Source organism: Manis pentadactyla, chromosome 1, assembly GCF_030020395.1.
Source record: "Manis pentadactyla isolate mManPen7 chromosome 1, mManPen7.hap1, whole genome shotgun sequence".
Lineage (NCBI taxonomy): Eukaryota > Metazoa > Chordata > Mammalia > Pholidota > Manidae > Manis > Manis pentadactyla.
This window is the reverse complement of record NC_080019.1, coordinates 25,269,307-25,288,037: the sequence shown is the minus strand read 5'-3', so window position 1 is coordinate 25,288,037 and position 18,731 is coordinate 25,269,307. Positions and strand designations below refer to the sequence as shown.

Genomic DNA, 18,731 nt, shown 5'->3' with positions numbered 1-18,731 from the left:
GATCCCCCCTGCTTTATTCTTCCTTCTCAGGATTGCTTTGGCTATTCGGCATCTTTTGTAGTTTCATATGAATCTTAGAACTATTTGTTCCAGTTCATTGAAGAATGCTCTTGGTATTTTGATAGGGATTGCATTGAATCTGTAAATTGTTTTAGGCAGGATGGCCATTTTGACAATATTAATTCTTCCTAGCCAAGAGCATGGGATGAATTTCCATTTATTAGTGTCCTCTTTAATTTCTCTTAAGAGTGTCTTGTAGTTTTCAGGGTATAGGTCTTTCACTTCCTTGCTTAAGTTTATTCCTAGGTATTTTATTCTTTTTGATGCAGTTGTGAATGGAATTGTTTTCCTGATTTCTCTTTCTATTAGTTCATTGTTAGTTTATAGGAATGCAACAGACTTCTGTGTATTAATTTTGTATCCTGCAACTTTGCTGAATTCAGATATTAGTTCTAGTAGTTTTGGGGTGGATTCTTTTGGATTTTTTATGTACAATATCATGTCATCTGTAAATAGTGACCATTTGACTTCTTCCTTACCGATCTGGATGCCTTTCTTTTCTTTCTTTTGTCTGATTGCCATGGCTAGGACCTCCAGCACTATGTTGAATAAAAGTGGGGAGAGTGGGCATCCCTGTCTTGTTTCCAATCCTAGATGAAAAGCTTTCAGCTTCTTTCTGTTAAGTATGATGTTGGCTGTGGGTTTGTCGTATGTGGCCTTTATTATGTTGAGGTACTTGCCCTCTATACACATTTTGTTGAGAGTTTTTATCATGAATGGATGTTGAATTTTGTCAAATGCTTTTTCAGCATCTATGGAGATGATCATGTGATTTTTGTCCTTCTTTTTGTTGATGTGGTAGATGAAGTTGATGGATTTTTGAATGTTGTACCATCCTTGAATCCCTGAAATAAATTCCACTTGATCATGGTGTATGATGCTCTTGATGTATTTTGAATTCAGTTTGCTAATATTTTGTTGAGTATTTTTGCATCTACGTTCATCAGGGATATTGGTCTGTAGTTTTCTTTTTTGGTAGGGTCTTTGCCTGGTTTTGGTATTAGGGTGCTGTTGGCTTCATAGAATGAGTTTGGAAATGTTCTCTCCTGTTCTATTTTTTGGAAAACTTTAAGGAGAATGGGTATTATGTCTTCTCTAAATGTCTGATAAAATTCAACAGTGAATCCATCTGGACCAGGGGTTTTGTTCTTGGGTAGTTTTGTTCTAGGGTAGTTTTTTGATTACTGATTCAAGTTCATTGCTGGTAATTGGTCTGTTTAGATTTTCTGTTTCTTCCTGGGTCAGTCTTGGAAGGTTGTATTTTTCTAGAAAGTTGTCCATTTCTTCTAGGTTATCCAGCTTGTTAGCATATAGATTTTCATAGTATTCTCTAATAATTATTTGTATTTCTGTGGTGTCCTTCGTGATTTTTCCTTTCTCATTTCTGATTCTGTTTTTGTGTGTAGATCCCTTTTTTCTCTTAATAAGTATGGCTGGAGGTTTATCTATTTTGTTTGTTTTATCAAAGAACCAGCTGTTGGTTTCATTGATTTTTTTCTATTGTTTTATTCTTCTCAATTTTATTAATTTCTTCTCTGATCTTTATTATGTCCCTCCTTGTACTGACTTTGGGCCTCATTTGTTCTTCTTTTTCCAGTTTCAATAATTGTTACTTTAGACTATTCATTTGAGATTGTTCTTCCTTCTTTAAATAGGCCTTGATTGCTATATACTTTCTTCTTAGAACTGCCTTGGCTGTGTCCCACAGAAGTTGGAGCATTGTGCTGTTGTTGTCATTTGTCTCCATATATTGTTTGATCTCTGTTTTAATTTGGTTATTGATCCATTGATTATTTAGGAGCATGTTGTTCAGGCTCCATGTGTTTGTGAGATTGTTTTTTTTTCATACAATTTATTTATAATTTTATACTTTTGTGGTCTGATATGTTGGTTGGTAGAATTTCAATCTTTTTGAATTTACAGAGGCTCTCTTTGTGGCCTAGTATGTGATCTATTCTAGAGAATGTTCCATGTGCACTTGAGGAGAATGTGCATCCTGTTGCTTTTGGATGAAGTGTTCTGTAGACGTCCGTTCGGTTCATCTGTTCTAATACGTTGTTCAGTGCCTCCGTCTCTTTACTAATTTTCTGTGAGTGGTGTGCTGAAGTCTCCTAAAATGATTGCATTGCATTCTATTTTCCCCTTTAATTCTGTTAGTATTTGTTTCACACATGTCAGTGCTCTTGTGTTGGGTGCATAGACATTTATAATGGTTATATCCTCTTGCTGGACTGACCCCTTTATCATTATGCAATGTCCTTCTTTATCTCTTGTGACTTTCTTTGGTTTGAAGTCATTTTGTCTGATACAAATACTGCAACACCTGCTTTTTTCTCCCTATTGTTTGCATGAAATATCTTTTTCCATCCCCTCACTTTTAGTCTGTGCATGTCTTTGGGTTTGAGGTGAGTCTCTTGTAAGCAGCATACAGATGAGTATTGCTTTTTTACCCATTCTATTACTCTGTATCTTTTGATTGGTGCATTCAGTCCATTTACATTTAGGGACATGATTATCGATAGATATGTACTTATTGCCATTGCAGGCTTGGGATCATGGTTACCAAAGGTTCAAGGGTAGCTTATTTACTATCTAACCATCTACCTTTAACTCACTTAATACACTATTATAAACACAGTCTGATGATTTTTTTATTTCTCTCCCTTCATATTCTTTCTCCTCCACTCTTTATATGTTAGGTGTTTTATTCTGTACTCTTTTGTGTTTCCCTTGACTGCTTTTGTGGATAGCTGATTTTATTTTTTGCCTTTAGTTAGTATTTGGTTGATCTGCTTTCTTTGCTGTGATTTTATTTTCTCTGGTAATATCTATTTAGCTTTAGGAGTACTTCCATCTAGAGCAGTCCCTTTAAAATACCCTGGAGAGGTGGTTTGTGGGGGGCAAATTCCCTCAACTTTAGCTTATCTGGAAATTGTTTAATCCCTCCTTCATATTTAAGTGATAATTTTGCTGGATACAGTATTCTTGGTTCAAGGCCCCTATGTTTCATTTCATTAAATATATCATGCCATTCTCTTCTGGCCTGTAAGGTTTCTGTTGAGAAGTCTGATGATAGCCTGATGGGTTTTCCTTTGTAGGTGACCTTTTTTCTCTCTCTGGCTGCCTTTAATACCCTGTCCTTCTCTTTCATCTTTGCTCTTTTAATTATTATGTCTTGGTGTTGCCCTCCTTGGGTCCCTTGTGTTGGGAGAACTGTTGGCTTCCATGGTCTGAGAGACCATTTCCTTCTCCAGCTTGGGAAAGTTTTCAGCAATTATTTCTTCAAAGACACTTTCTATCCCTTTTTCTGTCTCTTCTTCTTCTGGTATCCCTATTATGTGAATATTTTTCCATTTGGATTGGTCACACAGTTCTCTTAATATTCTTTCATTCCTATTTTTTTCTCTCCCTCTGCCACAGCTTCCCTGTATTCCTGTTCTCTAATTTCTATTCTATTAACAGTCTCTTGCCCATCATCCAGTCTTGTCTTAAGTCCTTCTATTGATTGTTTCATTTCTGTTACCTCCCTCTGGACTTCATCCCTTAGCTCTTGCATATTTCTCTGCAGCTCCATCAGCATGGTTATGACTTTTATTTTGAATTCTTTTTCAGAAAGATTGGTTATATCTATCTCGCCAGGCCCTCTTATGGCATTGTTTGAGTGATTTTGGACTGGACCAAGTGCTTCTACCTTTTCATGGTGATAGAAGTGATTGCCAGCAAGTGGCACTTATGTCAGCTGAGAGAACAAAGTCCCTTCCTGCCTTGCTGGTTGCCTTGCCCTTCTCCATTGCCTGTGTCAATTACCGGCACACAGGGAGCAGTCTCTGGGTCAATTCCTGAGCTGTCATGGGCGGGGCAGCCCTCAGGATGGCCTAGGGCGCTGCCAGGGGTCACAGGCACACAGCATGTGTTCTCCTGTGAGAACAGCACCTCTTTGTGCCTTCTGGACTTTGCACTGGCTTCCTCTGTCTGTGTCAGGCAGCTGTACACAGGGGGAAGCCTCGGGGTCTAGCCCGGTTAGCTGTGTGCAGGGAGAAGACTGTGTGGTTGCTGTGGGTGGGGCTGCTCCCCGGCTGGTCGGCAGCAATGGCGGGTCAGCTGTTTTGCTTGCAGTGTCAGCTGAGAGGAATGAACAGCAGGCTGCTTATTGCTGTGAGGGGCTTTGGAGCTGCATTGCCACCCAGGGGGTTAAGGCACCTGAAGTTCCTTAAGCCTGCTGGGCTGAGTGTACCAGGATGATTTTGTCCACCTGTTAAGCCCTTGTCCCTTTAAGACTTTTAAAGTGCCTGCTTTTCTTTTGTCCCAGGGGAGCTGGCTGTGGGGACCCGCTCACAGTCTCCGGTCTTAGATTTTACTTTTCCGTTTCTCTAATATCTAGTACATGATGCAATGAGTGTCTGTGCTCCTGGTGCAGATTACTAGGGATGGTTATTAAGCAGTCCTGTGATTCCACTCCCTCCCCACTCTGGTTCTTTTCCTCCAGCTGGTGAGCTGGGTGGGGGGAGTGCTCGGGTCCCACCGGGTCACAGCTTTGTATCTTACCCTTTTCATGGGATGCTGAGTTCTTGCAGATGTAAATGTAGCCTGGCTGTTGTACTGTACCTTCTGGTCTCTCTTTTAGGAATAGTTGTATTTGCTGTATTTTCAAAATATATATGGTTTTGGGAGGAGATTTCCACCGCCCTACTCAAGCCACCATCTTGAGTGCCTCTCCCACCTATGCTTTTATAAACTAGAGAAAATAATCAGCTCAGCCATCTTCCTTCTCTGCTTTCTATTTTTTTCTGTAAGGGACCACCTCACCCTGAGTATGGCAACAATCCAAGCACAAATATATCTAAATTTACTCTCATCCTCACAGACTAGAATATGCACTGCAACATCCATGTGCTGTGACCAGAAACACATAGTGTGTGGAAAAGAAGCAGATATGCCAACTAGTTTTCATTTGACTTATAATAGTCAATGGTGTTCACAAAAAGGACAGTGAATCAAATGTGAGCTCTCCCTGCTTCAGTTCTTTCAAAAATGCTGCTTTACTAAAAATATTTCACTATGCTTTTTAAAGATTTTTCCCCCAGAAACTTTACTCGTTTAATTGTGGTAACAATCCATGAGGTAGAATGAATACTCATTATAGGTATTTGCAGTGCATACAGCACTTTATTAATTGTTATTATAATATGGGCAACATATAGCTTCACTGGACAACTATAATAAATACTTAATTGGCATGTAAACTGCTTGAATACAAATGGGTTATATAAAACACTTGGACTGGGTCATTTTATATACAAGAAACTCTCAAGTCACCATTTTCCACCATGGGATACCTACAGAGCCGATTTGTATTCCTCCCTAAAATATTACTCTTTGTTTTCCATCCTTAAATCCATTTAAAACTTTTTCTTTCCTCCGGAGGACCGCTGAGTGTCAGAGACCATGCTGGACATCATGGAGGCCACAGAAACAAAGAATCCCTCAAGGACTCACAGTTTGGCAGAGAAAATAATGCAGTGCCACTAAAATAGTCTACAAAAATGTCACCACCTATCAGTAAACATAAATCCTTGGCTGCATACAGAGATCACTTGGTGAGCTTTAAAAAATTCTAATAACTGGGTCACAGCCCCACAGATGATGATTTCATGGGTCTAGGATGCAACCTAAGCATTGAGAAGGAGATGCTGCAAACGCAGGTGAATGCTAAAAGGAACAGGACACTTTTCAGAGGTTTTAAATTTGAATGGAGCAGAGTTTTGTGAAAAGTTAGAAGGGAGAGTAGGCTGGAAATGAGGGTCAGGGCCCATAGGCAAAGGGAACCCAAGCAGTTAAGACTGGAGCTGATTTCAGAAGCAATTAAGGAGCATTGGTGTAGCAATTTAAGGAAGTAAACTGGTCTGACTGTGACTCTACAATTGGAAATTTAGGAAAATTCATCTACAGAAAGTGAGGCACGGATTGTAGAGGAGAGCTTGGAGACTGAGAGGCAAGTGAGGCTGCAGGAAGTGCTGGAGATGAGGGAGGCAAAGGTCAAGGGTGCTGAACCAGAGCCCTGGCACAAGAGGGCACAGGACAGATTCCAAGCACACTGTGTTGGAGGAAGTGATGGGACTTAACTGGGTGATAGGAGACAAGGAGAGAAAGGGATCAAAGATAGCCATAAGATTTAGCACTTGGTGATATAAGCAACAAAAATGGAAAGTCAGGAGGAAGAGGCAAGTTTTAGAGGGCAGGCGATGAATTCCAGTTTACATAAATGTTGTTTCAGTTGCCTTCATACCATTGGTTTGGAAACATCTAGTGACAAATCTGAAATTATGAACTAAAACAACAGAGAATTTCAAGGTAAAAGTAGAGCTCCCTGTTCTTACACTTGAGAGAAGTTCTAGAAGGGCAGATGAGTGATCTTCTGTACATTCTGAGCTGAGCCATGGTCTTTAGCCACCCTGGCCCTGTGCTCCAACTGCCAGATCCCACAGATCTGGGCTCCTGGCTTCCAATGCCATGGTTCTGATACCACACCCTGTGCTGATCTGCCCTTGACCACAGCAGACCCCAGGCTTCAGCCCTCTCTGTCCTGTCTGCCTTGGGGGATTGGCATGCTCTGCACCTTACAACTGCACTCCTACCCCTGTTCAGCTGAGACACGACACATCTGTTTTAATGTCCTCCCTGTTCAGGAGAGTGGAGGACACTCACAGCTGCAGGGACAGGGGCTCTTGTGGCATGATTATTTTGTCATACTGTCACAATTGCAGATCACTGGAGAAGCTGGTGAGTTCTATGAGGGGCTTAAGGCAGAGAGCACCTTTGGAGCACCCTGAAGCCTGAAAGGGCTAGTGAAGGAGACAGAGGGCAGGCAAATGCAGAAAGGGACAAGGACAGGCTGTGTCATGGGACTAATGAGATAAGTGGATTCCAAGATGATGGGATAATCTGTAATGCAAATGTTACAGGGAGAAAAAAATTACAAATGAAGCCAGAAAATATCCTAAGTATGGCCAATTATAGATCATTGGTGATGGAAAAAATACTAGAGTGAATCAGCATCCATAGCACGTGGGGTAAAGTGAGGAGGCAGAGAGTTGAATGTGGAAGGCAAGAAAGTGGAGATGATGAGCCCACTGATTTGAGGAGTTTGCAAGTGGGGGAAAAGGAAAATACTCAGATAACTGGCAAGAGTGTTTGGATCCACTGAAGTCGGTAAAGCAGCACAGTGCACATGCAAAGGGCTAGGGCCCAGAGGTAGACTTCAAATGCCAGAAAGTAGTACTGGGGAGAGAGAGTGAGAGGTCATGAAGAAGGTCGGTCAGTTGCAGTCAAGGGAGAGGGTGAGGTATTGCCCCAGGAATGGCCAGATCATAGTGTTCTTACAGTCAGAGGGGAAGGAAGAGGGGACTCCTGAAAGGACAGCTCCACAGAGGCAGAGGAATGAGACAGCCTAAAAGCATGTGGATCTAGGTTTTCTTAGTGAAGTAGAAAACAAGGGTACCTCCTAAAGGTGGGGTTAAAATAGCAGAAAGGAGGGGAGGAAACATTTGCAAGTTCAATCCACATGCTACTAAAAGGAGACTCTTCTTATATGGACTCACTGACTAGTAGACCACCTGAAACAATCGAGGAATCCAGACAACACCAGCCTCAAAATGATCTCCCTATTCATGCTACCATGCAGAAGTCACCTGAGTTTATAAGTTCTTCCTGGCAGCACAATTCCTCCTCCTTAAGATCTTAAACCAGAAAGTCTTTTCACACCTTCCATGTAGGATGTCAGGATTTCTTCAGAAGGTCGCAAACCTCAGCCTGCCCCAGTGTCGCCCACTTTTCCCAGTTCAGCCTCACAGTTATCTTCACTGCCAAGTTTCCTGGGAACCAAGCAGGCAGATTCTCAACTCAACCTGTGTCCTTGAGCAAGTCACATATCGTCCACCTTCTCAACTGGAAAATGAATGGGGCTGATAATGGGACACTGCCTCCAGCACAAAAGGCTTCTGAGGATTAAAGGACAAATGGCTGAGCAATTTGCAGTTATGAAGCATCGAAAAGCTCAGTGCTCATCTCTGCCTGGCTGCTCGCAGTGCAGTTCAGCAAACACAAAGGCCACATTCAGACCTTCCCAGGTGCCAAAGACCCGCAGAGAGCCGGTCAAATGAAGCAGAATTAGAAAACAAAAGAAAATCCCTCAACAAAACAAAACAAGAGGAAAGAGTACACACAGAGAAAAGAGATCAGGGGGTTAGAGGGTCATGGAGCATTCTGCCACTGAAATTCCCCTGGATGAAGAGATCACAGCGTGTTTCTCTTTGGGTTACAATATATGAGTGTGTATACCAAAGGCTGCACACTGACCCCAGAGCCATCTAGGACATCTACTGGATGGAAAGGACATGTCTCTGCTATGCACAAGTGCTACTTTTTTCCAATAAAACTGGCTGCGGTACCATTTCAAGTCTTCCACAATGTATTTCATTGGTGCACTTTCCTCCAGAAAGGCAGCAACACCTCAGAGCATCTGGGGAAGACTTCTTTTTCCCTTCCTACTCAACCAGAGACTTGCTCCCTATTAAATTATTCATGTATTTGAGAGATTTTAGTCTGACATAATAGTCTGGGAAAAAATTTTTAGAAGCCTACTACATACTAAAAGTCACCAGACATCCATTCTTATCAATATTCTACAGCGCTAGCTAATGAGTATCACGGGGGCATTCTAGAGAAATATACTCCTTGGGGGTGAGTCACACTTGAATTTGTTGTGTTACCCAGGGATCCCCAAGGCCCTATCCAGTTTGCAAGCCCTAGAAGAATACTTGAATACTATACGTCAGGACAAATGGCTGAGCATTTGGCTAGGGTGGCTGACGTAGTTACTTCCAAGCTCCCTGTACTTACACTTGAGAGAAACTCTAGAAGGGCAGATGAATGATCTTCTGTACATCCCAAGCTGAGCCGTGGTCTTTAGCCACCCTGGCCCTGTGCTCCAACTGCCAGATCCCACAGATCTGGGCTCCTGGCTTCCAATGCCATGGTTCTGATACCACACCCTGTGCTGATCTGCCCTTGACCGCAGTGGGCCCCAGGCTTCAGCCCTCTCTGTCCTGTCTACCTTGGGGGACCGGCATGCTCTGCACCTTACAACTGCACTCCTACCCCTGTTCAGCTGAGACACGACACATCTGTTTTAATGTCCTCCCTGTTTAGGAGAGTGGAGGACACTCACAGCTGCAGGGCAGGGACATGATTATTTTGCTTCTTTCTCATGTGCAACACTCTCTCACAGAGCCCTTCAGTGTGGGAGGTAGGGCTACAGAGGTCCTTGGTCCCCTGGGCCCCCTGACATCAGGTCTTTGGCTTGGTCTAATCCACCCTTCCAAACTCCTTGTTCACTCCTTGTGATTTCCTTCTAGGGACCCTGCTCCCAATCTTCCCAGCACCGGGTTTCCATGGGGTAGGGATAAGTTAGTATAGTCAATCATGTCAGGATAGATCTGAATATCAGTTGTGGATGAGATTTAAACTCTCTAAGGGGCTTCTGAGCTTCATGCCTGAAGCTCAGCCTCTTAGGAAGGTCCCATAACAATTGCTTAAGCCTGGGTTCAATGTGCACTTGGCCCCTGGGAAATTCATACTGTTGCCAGTGAGAGCTCAGGCCCTGCTGCCTCCATCCCTTCCCCTCACCAGGCAGCTTCTAAGACATCTCTCCTGGAGGTCAGCTCCAGGGAGGTGGGCCCATGAATTTCTGTGGCCCAGCAAACAACTAGGTAGGAAGTAAAATGACAGACACTCCTTTTAAGAGTATGTGCAATCTCTGAGCAGTTCTCTTGAAGTGCTAGTGTCCACCCCTCCCCTCAAACATGTACACATATGCATAGGCACACGCACACACACACAGCCACCACCTCCTAGGCTGATACAATCCTTTACCTTTAACTTCTTATTCTTTACCTTGATGGCTCTCTGGAGCCCATCTTTCAAAGGTCTACCCTTATCTTGGACAGGCTGAAGTAGAATGACAGAGTTGATGGTTCATGACTAGCTCTGCTATCCTCTTACTAAGTCTAGCAGGAATGCCTCTAGGCCCCTCTTTGCAAAGCAGGATGTCCTTACCTCTGTTCTCAGCTTTGGGGCAGAAGCTGAAAGTAAAACAATAGGATAGCATCTGTTTATGTGTATTCTTAGGTTATAGAATACAAATTATTGATATGAGTAGCAATTGTTGAAAAGCAGTGGGTCCTAACAGTTTGTAATATAAATTAGCCAGCATTACATCTGCTTCATGATAAGATACTTTCCAGAGTAGACCCACAATTTAGTACGTAAAAAAGAAATCATAAAGATTTACCAGAGCTTCGAAAGAATAAGGAAGCAATCCCACAAGGCAGAATTTAATATCGATTCTTTCACTTATTTGAAATCTAGTGATTCACTTTTGTTTGCCAAGCCTGTTCTAGGCAGCAATGGTTCTGATTGCTCTAAGACAACTAAGAAACTAGAAATCAGGAAATTAGTTGAAAAATTACTATGCTTTCCCATATTAAAGTAAAAAAAATAAGATTTACCCTGCATAGGGTCTAATTATTAAAGTGAATTATCAATTTTTAATGGAATCCTCCAGAAGAGAGTTCACCCCTCAAATTAAATTCCAAATAAATTCATGTACTTCCAAACCAAAGATAGTGTGCTATTTTGCAATGTTCAGAAATGGACACACAAGATACATCTGCTTGATATTTAATCCCTGCTATCATATTTTTGGCTCTTTCTGTACCAATGACCAATATATTATATAAACTTCTACTCTGAACCAAGACACAGTAAATCAACTGTATCTTTTGTTTGGGATTTTTTGCAGAGTTGGCAAGTTTTGACACAAAGAATTTGGAGCAGAGGCCATCCTGAATCACACTGTTGATACATCCCCGGAGCTTTCACCTCCAAAACACAGCACAGCCACAGATGCTGATGAAATGCTGTGGCCAAAGAAGCAGCTCAGGAAGCCCGCTCTGCCTGCCGTGGTTTTCGCACACACACCTGCCTCCCATCTGCCCCAGGGACCCCAGTGTTCTCAGAGTCCTGGCATGTTCACCGGCACCTCCTCAGGTATCAGCCTCCATATAACATGCCCTTTGCTTTTTTCCCTTCCCTGGTGCCCCCTGTGCAACGTCCTGAGTGCATCACCCCCTAAGCAAGTGGGGAAACCAGCCTTCTGTCTCCCACCTCTCCCTTTATCTGCCTTTCTCCTCAGTGTCATCTCCTGGTCACCAGAGCCCCAGGGTTTGAAGTTTGTTTCCTCCTCCTACCAAAGTGCATTCTCAGGAACAGGTCGGACAGGTCCTTAACATGTGAAGACAGAAGTGTAAAAGACTGACAAGGTTGCACTTTTCCTTAATGATTTTAACTATCATTAAGTCCCTTGTTTGGCTTTAGCTGAAGCTCTCACTGTGGCAGACATCTGCCAGGCTCTCTCTGCAATGAACTCTCGTTGTCATTCCTTTCTCACTGTCTTCCCAATCTCAAGATCCAACACAGCCTCTGCCCCCCACTCCCCACTCCCCACCCCTGGGGTTATTCATTTAACTTTTGAATATTTGACAAGATTCCCTTTTTATTCTCTGCCAACTGCTCTACTTCCCCTCACCTCTCACTGTTTCTCAATGGAAAGACTTTGCTTATTTTCCTCCCAATAAACTATACTCCACACTCACTCTTCTAGCTTTAAGCAAAATCATTAAACAGACTTTGTAAGATATAGCTCTTGTCCATAACCTCTTAAAAAAGAAAAGAGAAACTATAAATTCCCTAAAGTGAATTCATAGCTCATTCCTACGTTACTGTAAAAACAGCAAAAGAGAGAACATAAGTACCCATCAATTCTTGGTAAAGAAACCAAGTTACTGTGTTTTTATACAAGCCTCTAGCATATGATGAAATTAATTGGTTAAGGAGTACTAGGTTTAACATAGGAAGAGCTTCATTTACAAAATAGTTGATTTCCAATAGAAAAAAATGTAAAGGTTACCTAAACAAACAATACTAAAAGTGGAAATGTAATTGGTTACAAAAAGACGGAAACCTTCCTCTCACATAGTTAAGACTTCAATGAAATTAACATTTCTCGTGTACAAAACTAGAAAGAAAAAAAGCAATAACACCCAGTATTGTAGAAGAGAAATTTGAAAGATCCTTTTGGAAAACAATTTGGTAAAACATGACTAGCAGCCTTAAAAAGTTCATACTCCTTGATCAGTAATTTCATTTCAAAGGAAAAATTCTAAATGCATTTGAAAAAGGGTTTTAAAAAGTTAATAGCAGCAATGCTTATAAAAACAAAAGGATAGAACAATCTAAAGATGTAATAATAAGGGAATGCTTTAGCAGAATATGATATATCTACATGATAGAATAGTAAAGTAGAATAAAAAGTTTGTAATGTATGTATATATACACATTATGTATGAACTATATATTATGTATGCACTATATATTATGACTATATATACATTTTATATATATATATATATGTATACACACACACACACAAAATATATGAATATATATTAGGGATCAAAAAGGAAATATACCAAAATAGTAGCTCTGCTTTTGCTAAGAGATGAAGCTAATGGTGATTATTTCTTTTTATTTAATATTTTCAAATTTTCCATGTTGAAAATGTACCATGTTTATATTTTTTAAGCATACCTTAAAGGAAATTATTTGTAAGCTATACATATTTGCAGCCTAATAAACCTAGAAATCCAAAAAAGTATGGAAAAGTCTACTTACCAGGTTTATCATTGGCTGCTTCTTGATGATATCCTTCTGATTCCCACTAGGAAGAAAAAAATCAATTAAGGTATAAGAAGTAATTCTAGCTCAAGATAGTAAACTGTGCACATGCACGTGCAGCATGCATGCACACATCCTCCTTTCCTGCTGATGAAATGTGGTAGAAAGTGTTCTGGACCACCCACACCCAGTTATCCTCTGCTTTCTGGGTACACGACCGAACTTAACTTCTCAGCTTCTCACATCTCAAAGGCTCTCTGTAAAACCTCCTCTCTCCTTCTTTCCCTGACCTGCTTGGGTGGACGTGAAGGACTCACAACTTGCAGGAGAACCAGTCAGAAGAGATACCCAAACAGGAACATCAGATTGGACTCTGTGTGAGGCAGAAATACACCTTTATTATATTGAGCCACTGAGACTTCAACTATGTTTGTTATTCCGGCATAGTCTAAACTAGTCTGACTAAAACACCAAGGCCCTAGTGAAAGTAAAGGGATCCATATAGAAATGGATCTATGAACACATTTTGAAAGAGAAAATTAAGGGCAGCGATCTAATGGAAGCCGTAGAGCAGGGACAGCTGCAGCCCCAAACCCATGCAGGAGAAGGCTGCAAGGAGGTGGGGACGGAGCTCCCCAGAACATAACGATGACGTGACGGTGACCAGAGGACAGGCCTGAGAAATGGAGCTGAAGAAATTGGAGGACGTCTGTCAGAGGACAGCTGTACCAGTTACCCCGCTCACCGAACAACTGGTCAGACAATGAGACCTTCAGGGAAGAACAAAATCTTCAGTAAACAGCAGAAAAAAAAAAAACTAAGGCACTAAGAGGAATGGCCCAATAGGGTTTCCTAAAATAGAGAAAATGGAGTGTAGGAAATTATTAGAACTAATAAATTTTCCTCGACCTGAAGAAAGGGAGTCTTCTCATTGCAAGGGCCCATGGAGTATGTAGCACAGAAAATGTAAAAGGATCTTCCTAGACAGAGAATCGTGAAACTTCAAAAGAACTCAGAGCAAAAGAAGACCAATTCAAAGACAACGGGATTATCAAAGTGGCCACCTACAGAACAGAGAACTGAAAACAGTCCAGGGTGACTGCCTCACAGGACTGCTGCTGGAAGGGATGAGATGGGGGGCTCACTTTTCACGGTAACTCCTTCTGTCTTCTTTATGCTTCTTGTTTTCATGCACTACCTTGATGTATTTTTGTTTGAATTGGAAATCAAAAGAAGTGCCACCTCCCACATCTCTAATCAAGCCTATACTTGTGAAGCATGAATGAGAAAAATATCACCCTACCTTCACAGAACTATTATTTGCATAAGCAAATTACATCAGTTAACGTCAGAATATGCACCTTCCCAAATATTCATAACCAGCCTAGGCCTCTTTAGTTCTCTCTCTCTTTGGCTCTAATCCAATAGTCATTGGATTAGTCTAACCCTCAACAAAGACAAAATGCACATTGGAGTGGTGTGCCCACAACTGCATTCAGTGTCGAAATGAAAGTGATTTCAGTTAGTCACCATTTAAATCATTGTCTCATTTTCCCTCCATCAGCTATTAAGAGTTCAACTTAATGTACTCATACTCTGCCATCTTTCAGGAAAAAATGAAATTGGAAGTACTTATAAAACCAACGTCATAAAATTCATCAAAACAGGGACTTAAAAAACGGTGGTAGAAAGACGAAACCTAACAGGTCGACCATACAGAAGATGGAGCAACAGTGATGAAGCATAAAACCAGAATAACGTTCCTGGAAATGGAGGCAAAGAGGGGGTTCAGTAAGTGGAAAAATTCTCACCTTATAAAGGAAAACAGACCGGTCTCTTAGGAAAAACAAAGGTCTTTCTTGAACCAACCTTGAGAAAAATACACAGGGTGGGGCATTAACAGAGAAAACACTGAGAAACAGGAGACAGTGCTCTTCCAACACCTCAGCCAACATGGAGGCAGCATCATCCCTTTGACTCTGTTACTCATCATCCACACCACTCCCCCACCTTCCAAAACACCCACTCACAAAACCCACCCCTTTCTAAATGCCCGTCCTTGATTACATGAGGAAAGTGATTCTCGGACTTGCCTGATCATAGCAATCAGCTGGTCTGCTTGTTAGACATTCCATTTCCCAGCCCCTCCACTGAAAACTCTGATTAGATAAATCTGCAGGCATCTCCATTGTTAGCACACTCCCCAGGTGAGCAGGCAGGTCTGGGAAACAAGGTGATAGGTGAAGAGTCTAAGCTGCAAAGGAGATTGCTCCTCACGTTGATTATGCCCCAGCTGTTTAACCTCCTCCGCTTGACTCCTCGCAGCATCCTAATGCTGGACTCTCTCTGGATGACAGCCCGCTCTGACATGCATGTTCAGGAAAGCATTTAAGAAAGATAAGGAATGTAACATTTGTTCCTTAATGGTAATAACTCATAACTTCCCCCCATCCCTTCCTCCACAACCCTAATTTCATCAGTGGTACCATGAGAATTCACTAGAGGCTCCACATGAGATACATCATGCACACGATTTGATTCAAACACATCTGGCTGATGTGCACATCTTTTTATCATTACAGATGATATGTCAGCCGTTGCAGAACGTTTTTAACATCTTAAGATTGTATCTATTATTTCTGAAATGAGAGAGGAAAAAATCTCCCTGGGAAAATACCTACATACAATGGGGCATACATTAGTTTTGTTAAACTCCCATGCCGAATGAATTGCACTTACAAAAGATTCTGGCCTGAACCACGTTTCAATAAGGCTCTCAGCTACAGAGAATGAAAACTACCTTCCACACACATCAACATCAGAAAATCACAAGAGGCACAAGATTCCCCCCAATAGTGTCCCGTTTCTCTCCTGCCATTCACAAGAAACCTGGTCCAAGATGTTGCATTGCAGGGAAATTGGAGATGAAATGGTCACAGAAGTAGAGATGTTTAGCCTAAGGACAGTCATATGTGTTCCAGAACAAAGTAAAAAAGGTCAAACCTAAGTCAAGGGAATAGCTCAGCTTTCTCTAAACAGAGACAGAGAACTTTTCTCAGCCAAAAACATTAAGAGCAAGAGAGGAAAGTAACCGGAGATACAGCTTGATAGCATTCTCTCGTCTTGGCCAAATGTTCATTCGGATTGTCAGAACTCATGGAAAATCAAACTGTTTGAAGCCTATAGGTGAAATATGATCTATAAATAAATAAATAAATCCTTAATCATGGGTTAGGAGTGGGAGCCCCCAAAAATGCACTTCCCATGTACCCTGAAGTATTAGGATGCATTGGAAGTCATGGATTCAACAAAGGCTAACTGGAGAGGTCAGACCTGCTATGTGCATTCTAAATAAGCCTAACCAGTCAAACCCTGGCCATCTAAAAAGGATTAAAGATTAGTTATCATTTCAATCCTATGAAAGAAGATCCATATTTCTCTTTAAGACACAAAATTCTCAAGAGGATGATGCTTGCCAACACTCTGAAAAAATAATCTCTCAAAATTCTTGCAACCCACTGTGTTATGATTTCATCTCATGAAATACAACACCTTTACATTAAACCTCATAAAACTAAATCCCACTGGATCCCTTCCAGACTCAGAGAATAAGCAGCTCTGTTGCTGATGCTGAGAAAAGAAACACAGCCTCTTCTCACTGAGCTGGTTCCCACCACCAGGTCCATCCATTTTGAGGGAATAAATTTGCTTGACTTCTACCAAGTATTTACATGTGATCAATCTCACACATAATAGATCTTGCAAATGCTTTGTGAATGAAATAACTCCTTCCAACCTCACAGTGTTAATTCCCCTGTAAAGGATCTCTTAAATTGAAATGTACACAAATTCATTCTGGCTTTCCAATCTATGAAAGTTCTCTCTGGTTCTCTTGGATTACCCTGTGGGTGGTCCAAAAGTATGAATATAAGAATCAGAAAGGACAAAATAAAAGTCTCTCTGGAAAAAGAGAAATTCTCAAGTTTCCATTATATTCTTGACTCAACAACAAGAAACAGTCGCCTTGCTAAAGAAAGTGACAATATCTCCATGTAACACACACACATTCACACAAAGCAAATCTTCACATGCTCTCATCAGTAGCTATATATTTTCCCAATGCTATAATATTCAGCAACAAGTTTATCCCTTAATAAAGATCTTACTAGGAAATCAATGATCAGTAACTCAAAGACTGATAATTCATGCATTCATTTTATAATTATTATTTTAGAATCACTTCCTTTCACTCACATTTATCTTCAGTCTTTCCATTTATCCCAAAGTGTGTCAAACATCATCAAGGAGTTGTCTTTATCAGCCCCATCAAGAATGTGCTGCTAGAATTCCACGTGTCTCCTCACATGCCCTTTGTGAGACACAAAGGCTCACATACCATCCTTTTTCTGTCAGATGTAAAATGGTAAGAATACTCTCCTTTGGTGCCATCAAATTAACTTTCCATATACCCTAACAAGTATTACTTGAAACAGAGGCTAATTTCTTGGCCTGGGAAACTTTTCTATAGTTGTACATTCATATGATAGAATGGAGTTCCCATTTTATTCAACAAATAACCCCTGAATGACTTCATTGAACTGGAACGGTGATACAAAAGAGTATTACTAGGTAATAATAATTGTCTTCTTGATGAAGAATCTCTTTTCCTTTCTAATGCATCTTCCAAAGGACATTAATACAGATTTGACATCTCTGTTCTATGTACAATACATATATCTTGAGGATTCAACCCACCATCATTCTTGAGTAATACAGGGTGGCTGGTCAGTGACACTGAGCTGTGGCCTGAGGATTCCAGTGTTCTGCAGAAGAGTTTCAGCTGGTCTCCTGTACATTCAAGTTCATAACACACTCATGTTTCTACTTAATTTGGGCAATATTTTAATAATTTATCCACAACAGTCTCTCAGACATGTAAATCTTTTCTTTCCACTACTTCCAGATTAGTGGGGAGAAAGGTTATTATCCCCATGTTTATAGTGGTAAGAAAAGATGGAATTAATGGGACTATCATAGCCTTTATCCCATCAGATGACTCTAGGAACCACAAAGCTTCAGAGCCACTGGCCTAGGTCTCCTTTATCTCCTCTGGTTGTCGATCATTTATACTGAGAAAGCATTTTATTATTTCCCCTACTCCCACCACCAGGGGACATTTGGCAATATCTGGAGACATTTTTGGTTGTCACAACCTGGGAGAAAGGGGGAGGTACTACTGGCAGGTAAGTCCGGGGAGTGGAAATCCCAGGGCAAAATACCTCTAAAAACCGAAATCAGTCAAAGGGAGAAATAAAGTTTAAAACCCGTTTATTGCTTACAAACTGCGGTCCAGGGCCGTCTCTCTCCCCTGCTCAGTAAGAAGCAAGCAAGCCAGCCCCTCCCTTTAAACTCTCAGGTTCAGACACGCCTTCCGTTGCCCAGGTAATTACCCATTGACATGGAGATGAACTTCTCTCCACCCCTGAGGATATGCAAGTGCACTAAAGCCAGGCAAGATACTCTGGGAATGTTACAATTTTACTCACATGGCATCTAGTGGGTAGAGACCAGATATGCTGTTAAACAACCTAGTATATAGACAGTCCCTTACAACAAAAAAGTATCTGATCCAAATGTCAAAGGTTAAGAAACCCCATATTATAGGAAATATAGTAGAAAACTCTCACCACTCATATATGTAAGCCAGAAACACTTTTACTTCCATCTGAGAAATGCTCCCCAAAACTGGATGTCCTTGCTCTTTGGGGTATCATCCACAAGCCTGTATAGGAGACATCCAAGAGGTGAGGCATATACATGGGTCTGTGGTTCAAGGGAAAGCTCTACAATGGACATACTGGCTAAGGACACATCAAAGA

The 18,731-nt window shown here is 41.3% G+C and overlaps 1 long non-coding RNA gene across 2 annotated transcripts in view; it reads right to left on the bottom strand.

The window, feature by feature from the left end:
• The window catches only part of LOC118913601 (uncharacterized), a 189,854-nt gene that overhangs the window by 143,174 nt on the left and 27,949 nt on the right, over positions 1-18,731 (bottom strand). The window contains exon 1 of one of the 2 annotated variants that reach the window (XR_005025272.2): positions 12,850-13,422. The exons of the other annotated variant lie outside the window; for it this stretch is intronic. This is a non-coding gene — a long non-coding RNA (uncharacterized LOC118913601). Of the gene's footprint in view, positions 1-12,849; positions 13,423-18,731 lie in introns of those variants that run through there. 2 annotated transcript variants of the gene reach the window in all.